Raw genomic sequence first — 8,762 nt, 5'->3', positions numbered from 1 at the left:
TTACCATTCTATCATTGCCAACAAAAAACTGTGCCGGAAAGAGTTAAAATAAAATGATGGTACAAACGAAAAATGTCATACGGCCATAGTCAGCACGCACTAAAGTAAACAAACTGGATATTAATATTAAATTAACCAAAAACCAAGTCAATATATATACGTCGTGCTTAATAAATTTACTCTTATCGAACTGTACGATGATGATATGCCATATTTTCTTTTGTTATTTACAAACATATGTTTGTAAGCTAATTATCTTACTTGCAAGTTTTCGCTAGTAAAAAGAAATTTGCAACTCTCTATCGTGTTTTGCTCTCTCAATTTCCCCTACTTTGCAAGTTTTTTGGATACGAGAACGCAAAACCAGTGAAAGTTCTCTAAAACTTTTAATAGTTTTGGGTACGAGTACACTCCTAACAACTCTATAAATGCCCATAAATGTTTTTGTCACAGTGGTTCTATTGGGAAATGTTATGAAGGATGCACTCTTTGACATTGTTTTTGCGGGAAAAGGAGTTTCGGATCTAGTTATATGCAAAAACCTGCAAAGTAGGGGAATTAGGAGATCGTTTGTCTTTGATGATTTGGAAGTTAGAAATTTTAAAATAAAATAAGACAAATATCCGAAACTCCATTTTACTAAGAGAAATTGCAACCAGCATTTACGCACATACGTGACGCTTAAGTATGTTAGCAAGAAAGGGATAAAATATCACACGTATACTATAGTTTCGTGTAGTTTTGTAAACTCGGCCTTAATAAAGTCATAAAAACTGTCAATGAAATCTATAGCATAGCATTCGGTTAAATATATTTACACGATAATGTTCTCGCTGGGAAGCTTCTCCATGCCAAAAAGAATCAGTGTTGTCACTTGAGTTTATTTTTAGGTACCAAAACGCCTACCGAACCAGTTTCCAAACTACCAAATTTTTGTTCATCATTAAAACGATATTTTTTTGCATTTACAGGGTTTTTAACTACACAATTTGACAGTATAATATTGTTTATGGTGTTTATTAAACACTCATACCAATATTTAAGGTTAAAAAAACAAATTCGGGCTTTTAAATAAAAGAATTAACGTATTGCGTAAAAACTTTTTAAAAAATTTAAATACCTTTGAGAACAATTCAATTCATATCAAAAAGTTTTTATGTTTGAAAAAACAAAATCTGACATTCAATAAAAAAATTCCAAATTTTGTTTCGATTTGCATACACTCACACTTTGCACATTGCCTATCACCATTTTTTCTTTCAAGACGATAGGCAAATTTTCGTTCAATTTCAACAGCTGATCGATCATATTTTGGGAAGTCAGTTTTTGTTTGCAGAAAATTGAGTGCTTAGTAAAATTTAGAAAAAACAAAGAAAAGTTATACGTGTGAGCAAATTGAAAGCAATGTTTTCAGCTTGTAGACGCAAAGTAAAAGTATAAATTTTAATGCTCAATTTGATTGACTTTTCAAAGCATTTTTGCCTACCAAAAGCTTCATCAAACCAACCAAACTACCAAAGGAGAATGAAGCTACCAATTTTGGTCCAATTGGACCAAAACGGCAACGCTGAAAAGAATATGAATTTAATTTTATAACGCATCTGGCAGCGCTTGATTTCAATTTGGGTTTTCAGCACGGTTTTTCTATTCGACGAGTTGCTACTGAAATTGGGAGAAATTTATTAAAAAGCTAAGTACGTAAATCTATAAGAAAAGACAACACGTTATAATTAAAAATAATCGATAAAACTGGATTGGAAACAAAAAAGGTACTAATTTATGTAGGATTCCACACTAAACCCTTTTCATTAAGTACTTTCTAGTACAGTGTTTTGCAACCCTGTAGCAAAGAAAAGCAAATGCAGAAAGTAAATTCTAAAACACAGTCAGTGAAATTGGTTGCAAAAAGGTTTGTGTTTGACAAATTATTTACGTTCGTTGCGGTTTTAGCTATTTTTCAATTAAACTCTATTTAAATTGTTTCCCAACATTTTTAGACAAGTTAGTCAGATTAGGAAATATAAAAGGTGTTTATGTAGACTAACTAGTCGCTGCCAATATGCCTGGGGCTATGTTCCTATAAATTGAGGCCGAAGAATCGATTTTGTGCATAAGCAAAGGAGAGCAGAGGTCTATCTGGGACAGAAAAGTGCTATTAGCGCTACGGAAGCAAACTTTGTGTGCAGTTTGTAACACCACCGTGGCTGAGGTATGGAGAAGAGCGATCATATTTCAGTAACATTGTCAGGTGCTGGTGTTGGTGGCACTGAAGAAGACAGTCTAACTGCCAAGCAGCCCAAACGGCGTAGCTTGCGACGGGTATGTTTGCCTTAAATTGCACTTGAATCAAAAAATTTGTACTTTTAAAAATGAAACATTTTATTCGACCACTTTTCACAGGCATGGAATCAACTGCCTCGATGCCAGCAAAATATTATCGGCCTATGCATAGTATCGGCAATATTTATGTTAATTATTCACATACCCTACGGAATTTTTGATGCTCGTCGGGTGAAGGTACTTCGCGTCGATTCATCGATTAGTGCAGGTTGGATTCCTATTAAGTCACCATCTGCCACTCCATCAAAAGACGGGATACTCATGGCTCATGCCGACAATCTTAACGATATAGTTGACAATGCGTTACTGGAAACCAACCAGAAGCCCGTGTCATTACCAAAAAATAACCCGTCAGAATTCCAAGAGGTAAGTGTGGCTAACTGGTGTTATAGGCGCATAAGATATTTTATCTTATCAAATCTTGTCAGCACCAATAGTAGGTGTGTACATATGTAAAGGTGCCGACCAATCATATGCGCTTACAGATAAAGAGAAACACACATTGAAATTAATATACTTACATGTTATTATGTACTTACATGACTGATAATAATTCGTCTTTTTAGCTCAAGACTGTTTGTTTAATAAATACCGCTGTTTACTAATTAAACAAAAGGGGCAAAGGTGTTAGTATAAGAAAAAAATTAGATGGTTTAAGGCTGTAAAATTAATTTGTTTATTTGTACAGCAAACTAATCATGTTTCTAATAGCGACATTCTGGTTGCGTTTCGGGTGTTTGATAAAAAGAATATAGTTTCTTTATATTATAGTGCTCTTAAATGTTTAGAGGTATTAGAATATATCGTTGTTTGGAGTTTACGCATACGTGCATACATACATACATGTCTTGAATTACTTTAGATACCAAATGCGAAGTAACATTTAATTTAAAGAATCTGTGTCTGCATAATACTTAAATGCCGTATAATAATTGTATACTTAAGGCGGATTTATCGTTAAAGCTCCGAACTTTTTCTTTCATGTTTTTGTTGTTGCGTTTCTCTCCCAGAGAGATCCAACAATGGTCCTATATTTTTAACAGAACGTTCTTTGATCATTTACCTAATACACCGATGCTTAGAATTCCTTCAGCTTCCATAATAGGTTCTTTGTCTGTCCTAGACCAATCAATTTTTCAGAATGTGATTCAAAAATGAAGAAAAATCTACCGCTCTCGAGAATGTCATAACGTTTTTTTTTTTTTTTAATTTGCTACCCTCCCGCTCCCTTGCGTCACGTTCAAATCGTCAGAATATTTAAATGCACACATAAAATAACCCACCATACCTTAATCCGATGCGCTCGAGTAAATTTGACCAGCGATTTTTTTACTATTCTGGCGGGCTGCTTTGCGGTAGCGCTCCTAAGTACAAAGAGAGCTTAGGATTGGTGCCCAACGCTGGCAGAAAAAAAAATAAATTGTTTTGAATATTGAAGTTTTATATTTGAATAGGCGGCATACACGAAGCGCCTGACTCGCGAGTCATTTGTACGTGTTGACTCGCCTTCGACTGCACACAGCTGAATCATACAGTCATTCCAGGAGTCATGGCCTTGTAACTAATACATATTTAAATTATAGCTGGCATACACGGTGCGGTACACCGACAGGACCCCTGGTATGAATCTGAATGACTCAACTGTGTTTAGTTGAAAGATGAGTCAACACGCACACAGATGACTCGCAACAGGCAAATTGGCAGTATTATCTATCTATCTATTATTATAATAAAACTGTAAATTGTCTGTTTGTATGCTTAAACTCACTAATCTCCGGAACTACTGAATGGATGTTCATGGGGCTATAACTGGTATCTAGACAGTGACCTCAGACATAACATAGGGTACACAAAATGGGATCTGACCAGGGGGCGTGTCACCTCCCATACGCTATAACCTCGAAACCGGAAGACACATCACCTTGAAATTTAGTATGCTGACATACGTATCTATGGTAGATGCTTTTGTAAAGTAGATATACTTTTGTAAAACGGGCGTGGTACATCCTATAGGTGTGAAATTTTTAATCAGCCATAACTTCGGAATCATACGTCACATGAATTTGAAATGTGGTATGAAGACATACCCATGGTAGGCGCTTATAGTACGGCATATATTAATGAGCTTGTACAAGGGGCGTAAAACATCCCATAGGCGAGAATTTTCAAATCAGCAATAACTTCGGTACGGTAAGTCACATGACTTTGAAATTTGGTGTGAAGACAGATCTATGATAGATGTTTGCAGTAAAGTATATATATAAATAAGTTTGTAAAAGGGGTCGTGGAGCATCTTACAGGTGAAAAACTTTATTCAGAAATAACTTAGGAATGATAAGTCGCATGAATTGGAAGTTAGTGTGAAGACATAACTAAAGTAGGCGCTTATAGCGATGTAAACATTAGTGAGTTGGTATAAGGGCCCACGGCACTTTCCACAACCGTGAAATCTCAAATTTGCTATATCTTCGGACCCCTAACTCACATGACTTTGAAATTTGATCAAAAGATGTGGTAAATGTATACAAATGAGTTTCTACAACAGGGCGTGGCGTTTGTGGTTAACTGAAAGAGAGTGGCTGTTTACCAGGGGCGTGCCACCCCCAATAGATGGAGGACGTATAGAGAACCCTAGCAAACAGACAGCTGAATGTAATAACCTGTTGTAAACTAAACAGGAATGAGAGTTTGCAAGTGCAGCTGATTTGCCGCTAGTAGTTGGTTGAATAAGGAAAAATGAATTAGCAACAAGAGTTTACGGGATGTACATAGCTCAGTGGTTAACGCTTCTGACTTTGAACATCGAATTCGCAGGTTCGATCCCTGCTGAAGTCTAGAAAAAAGAAGGCTGATGAGGAGATGTGGTGATCTCCGAAATAGTGCTATAACTTCTACCGCTTAGACTTTGTTGCTTTTTCAATTTTTCCTAATAAACATTCGTGGTACAAAGCTCAATAAAAATATTAAAAAATAAAGTGTTAACAAGCCACAATAACATTGACGAAAATCGTACTGTTTTATATTTTTATTTGTTTACGCCGAACGACGCCGGATACTCTGCATCATAAAATATACTTTTGCAAAAAATTATGGCGACAGTCAAGATATTAAAGAATCCGTCTTTATCGTACGACCTGGATTAACGGGTATTAACTTTTTGATAAGAAGTGCTTCTGCAAAAAAACGACCCAAAACACATATGGCGCTGAAATCAAGATATTTAGATACCCCTCTAAAAATTTATTTTTTAGATGACTTAGTAAAGCCCCATCCTTTATGTATGAATACTAAGAAATGCAAAATTGTTAAGGCGCCACAGATGTCCTAGATATATTTATTTACTTATTTAATGTCTAAAGTTGTAAATGGTACAGACATTATGAAAAATTACAAGCTATACAGTTAAATTTTTGGTACAATTTGAAGCGTTAAAATAACCAAGAGTAAATACAATAAAGGCTATTCTAAATTTTTGCACAATAAATAGTTTTTCAATTTTGTATAGATAATTGATTTTGATTCCGACAAGTCAAGATCCAAAAATTTTGAGAAACAGTTGCACGCAGTCAAAGCCCTGACAATGGGGGCATTTGCATTGTAAACTGTTTTATTTAACCCAATACGAAAAGTATCAAAGCGACGAAGGTTTCTACTCGGCACGGTGAGATCTATCAACCCAAGAAGGGATGAGCAGTCGACTTTACCCAAGACAATGTCAAGAAGAAATGACACGGACAGTAGTGAGCATCTATTGTTTAATTTTAATAAACTAATCAATTGGCAACGCGACTCGTAAGGTGGAATCGGTTCAGAAAAATTTTGATTTGAGAACGGAATTAGCTAAATGGTAAGAAGTGGACAGAGGTTTAGGCAGTTTAGAGAACGTGGCTTTGTGGCATTTATGGATGTTAAGGAAGAGATGATTCATGGCACACCAATTATAGCTTATTGAGTTCTGATTAAAGACTGACCGAGTCGCTGTGACATCTAACCTAATGCAGATAGATTATTATATATTAAAGTGAGCGGTGTCACTAAAGATGCACATCAGTCTGTGAGGTCATCAGTATATCAAGATGAAGTGTGACGAATTAAAAAGAACACGATACGAACAGCAATCACCCCGTTTGAGCGGGAAAACTCTTTCTTCCTGTGGAACAGCAGGATTTAAACCTTGCAATACATACATATACGATATGTTATTCTTTGCCTCTGAGTAAGGAAGATTCTGCTCTTCAGTCCTTTCAACAGAAGCCAATAATGTTTACATTACAAGCCGTTATTGCATTTCAACACTTTTTTTTTTTATTGGTCAACGCAAAAGTTCTTATCAGGTATCGCTAAGCAAGCCAGCATTTGCTAGTTTTTAATAAAAAAGGTACATTAGTGTAAATCACCCACCATTTCAGTTTATAACGTAATAATACTTATGTTTGTAAAGTTAATAACAAAAACTTATATTTTTAATACTCGAAATTAAATAATTTTATGTTATAATGTAAACATAATAGCCTATCATTAAAACAATTTTTTTCAAGCATTTTTGAGGTTAGGTTTGTATGGGAGGTATGCTTTAAAATAAATCGATTACATCCATATTTTTGGAGTTCATAATAATAATAATAATAGATTACACATATGTTAGTGCTTGGCCGAGCTTCTTCTCCGATTTGTAGCGTGCACCTTGATATTGTCACGCAACGGGGAGGACCTACAGTTTTACGCCGACTCCGAACGGCGATTGTATTTTTATGAGAAGCTGTTTTTCATGGCAGAAATAAACTTGGATGTTTGCAAGGGGCGACCGCTGTTAAGAAAAAATCTTTTTTTCTATATTTTTTGCGATGTTGTTACCACTAATACAAAGATATGGGCAAAATTTCGGACTCATAAATTCATCGGTGCTCTTTTTAATGACATTTTTGGGGTTAGGTTTATGTGGGAGGTATGATTTAAAATAAATCGATCACTCCAGTTTTTCGGTTTATGTCCCGAAATGTTGCTTGCAAAAAAGTGAGGTTCTACGCCGATTCCTTCTAATTTTTTCCTAAAAGTGTAGGGCTGTACTACTGTGCTGCGTGCAAATTTGAGCGCTAGGTAATTATAAGAGGTTAGATAAACACCACTATTCTTAATTAAAAATGGAAAGGAAATAACTACTTTTATAATTCATTGCGTGTAAATTTATTAATTTCCATGTTAGGATGCGTTCACACTGAAAGCCGAACGGCGCCGAGCGCAGCAAGGTGGAAAAGGTGAATCTGCTGGTATTCACACTGAATGAAGCGGAGCTTCTCTAATGGACTTGGCTGCAAAGATACCACAAAAAACATCGCAATGAAAAGCGCAAAAATATTTGCAAAATTTTATCCAAAAGATTATTTGTAAAATTCGTTTTTGTCTAAATATTTTGATAATTTGTTTGCAACAGCATCATGAAGCTGAAAAATTAAATAGAAAATTCAAAATCAAAAACTGCCTTGCTTCTGAAAAAGCTTGCTGAATGAACACTTTCACATAGCTACGGCGATTTGAAAACTTCACTCAGCTCGGAACACTTGGCTCCGCTTTCTGTGTGAACGTGCGCTTATAGGCGGCATATACGGTGCGTCTGACTCCCGAGTCGGTTTGTATGTGTTAGTGAAAATAAATATGCATTCTCTGAATGACTCAACTGTGTGTGGTCGAAAGACGAGTCAACAGGTGCACAGATGACTCGCAAGTCAGACGAACCGTCTATGGAGCCTATTAGGCTAATGAAGTAAATTTATTCGGTACCTATATTATTGTATGTATTTTTTAAATGTATGTTGCAGATAAAGTCACTTGATTCCAACAATCTGGATCAGAAGAATGACGATGGTGTCGAAAGTGCAGCAGTATTACCAGAAAATCAGAAGTCAAACGCTTTACAGGGTCCTTTAGTTGATGCTCCTAATAAAATAAGTATACAAGAAATCAACATCAACGATAATCACATTGAAAGTCCCTCCGTTGATGCTAAGGCGAGCACTGAAGATGTTGAGCGTGTCGCTTTGGAAGCAGCTGTGTTAAATCCGCGAGTTGTGCCTGGCACAAATAATATTGCAATTAATGATTTTGTCAACAGTCTAGACACCTATACCTTGCCGCAAAAGCAACATTTCCACGGCGCTACAAATGAACGTCAAACTGCTGTTATTGCGGCTTTCAAGCACTCATGGAGCGGTTATAAAAAGTATGCTTGGGGACATGACAACTTGAAGCCATTATCACAGGGTTCGCACGATTGGTTTGGCTTGGGTTTGACCATCGTAGACTCGCTGGACACAATGTATATAATGGGTTTAGAGGATGGTATGATTTTAAAACACGCTTCTTTTTCCAACAAAATACGTCTAACTTATTCCCGCAGAATTTAATGAGGGTCGTGAGTGGGTCAA

At 36.1% G+C, this 8,762-nt stretch overlaps 1 protein-coding gene across 3 annotated transcripts in view; it reads left to right on the top strand.

The window, feature by feature from the left end:
- Positions 1 to 8,762, top strand: part of LOC118737458 (protein RUFY3) — a 76,393-nt gene that overhangs the window by 64,929 nt on the left and 2,702 nt on the right. The window lies entirely within an intron of this gene.

This window comes from Rhagoletis pomonella, unplaced genomic scaffold (genome assembly GCF_013731165.1).
Source record: "Rhagoletis pomonella isolate Grant_MI unplaced genomic scaffold, Rhpom_1.0 Rhpom_scaffold_00004, whole genome shotgun sequence".
Classification (NCBI taxonomy): domain Eukaryota; kingdom Metazoa; phylum Arthropoda; class Insecta; order Diptera; family Tephritidae; genus Rhagoletis; species Rhagoletis pomonella.
This window is presented reverse-complemented; position numbering and strand designations above follow the sequence as displayed.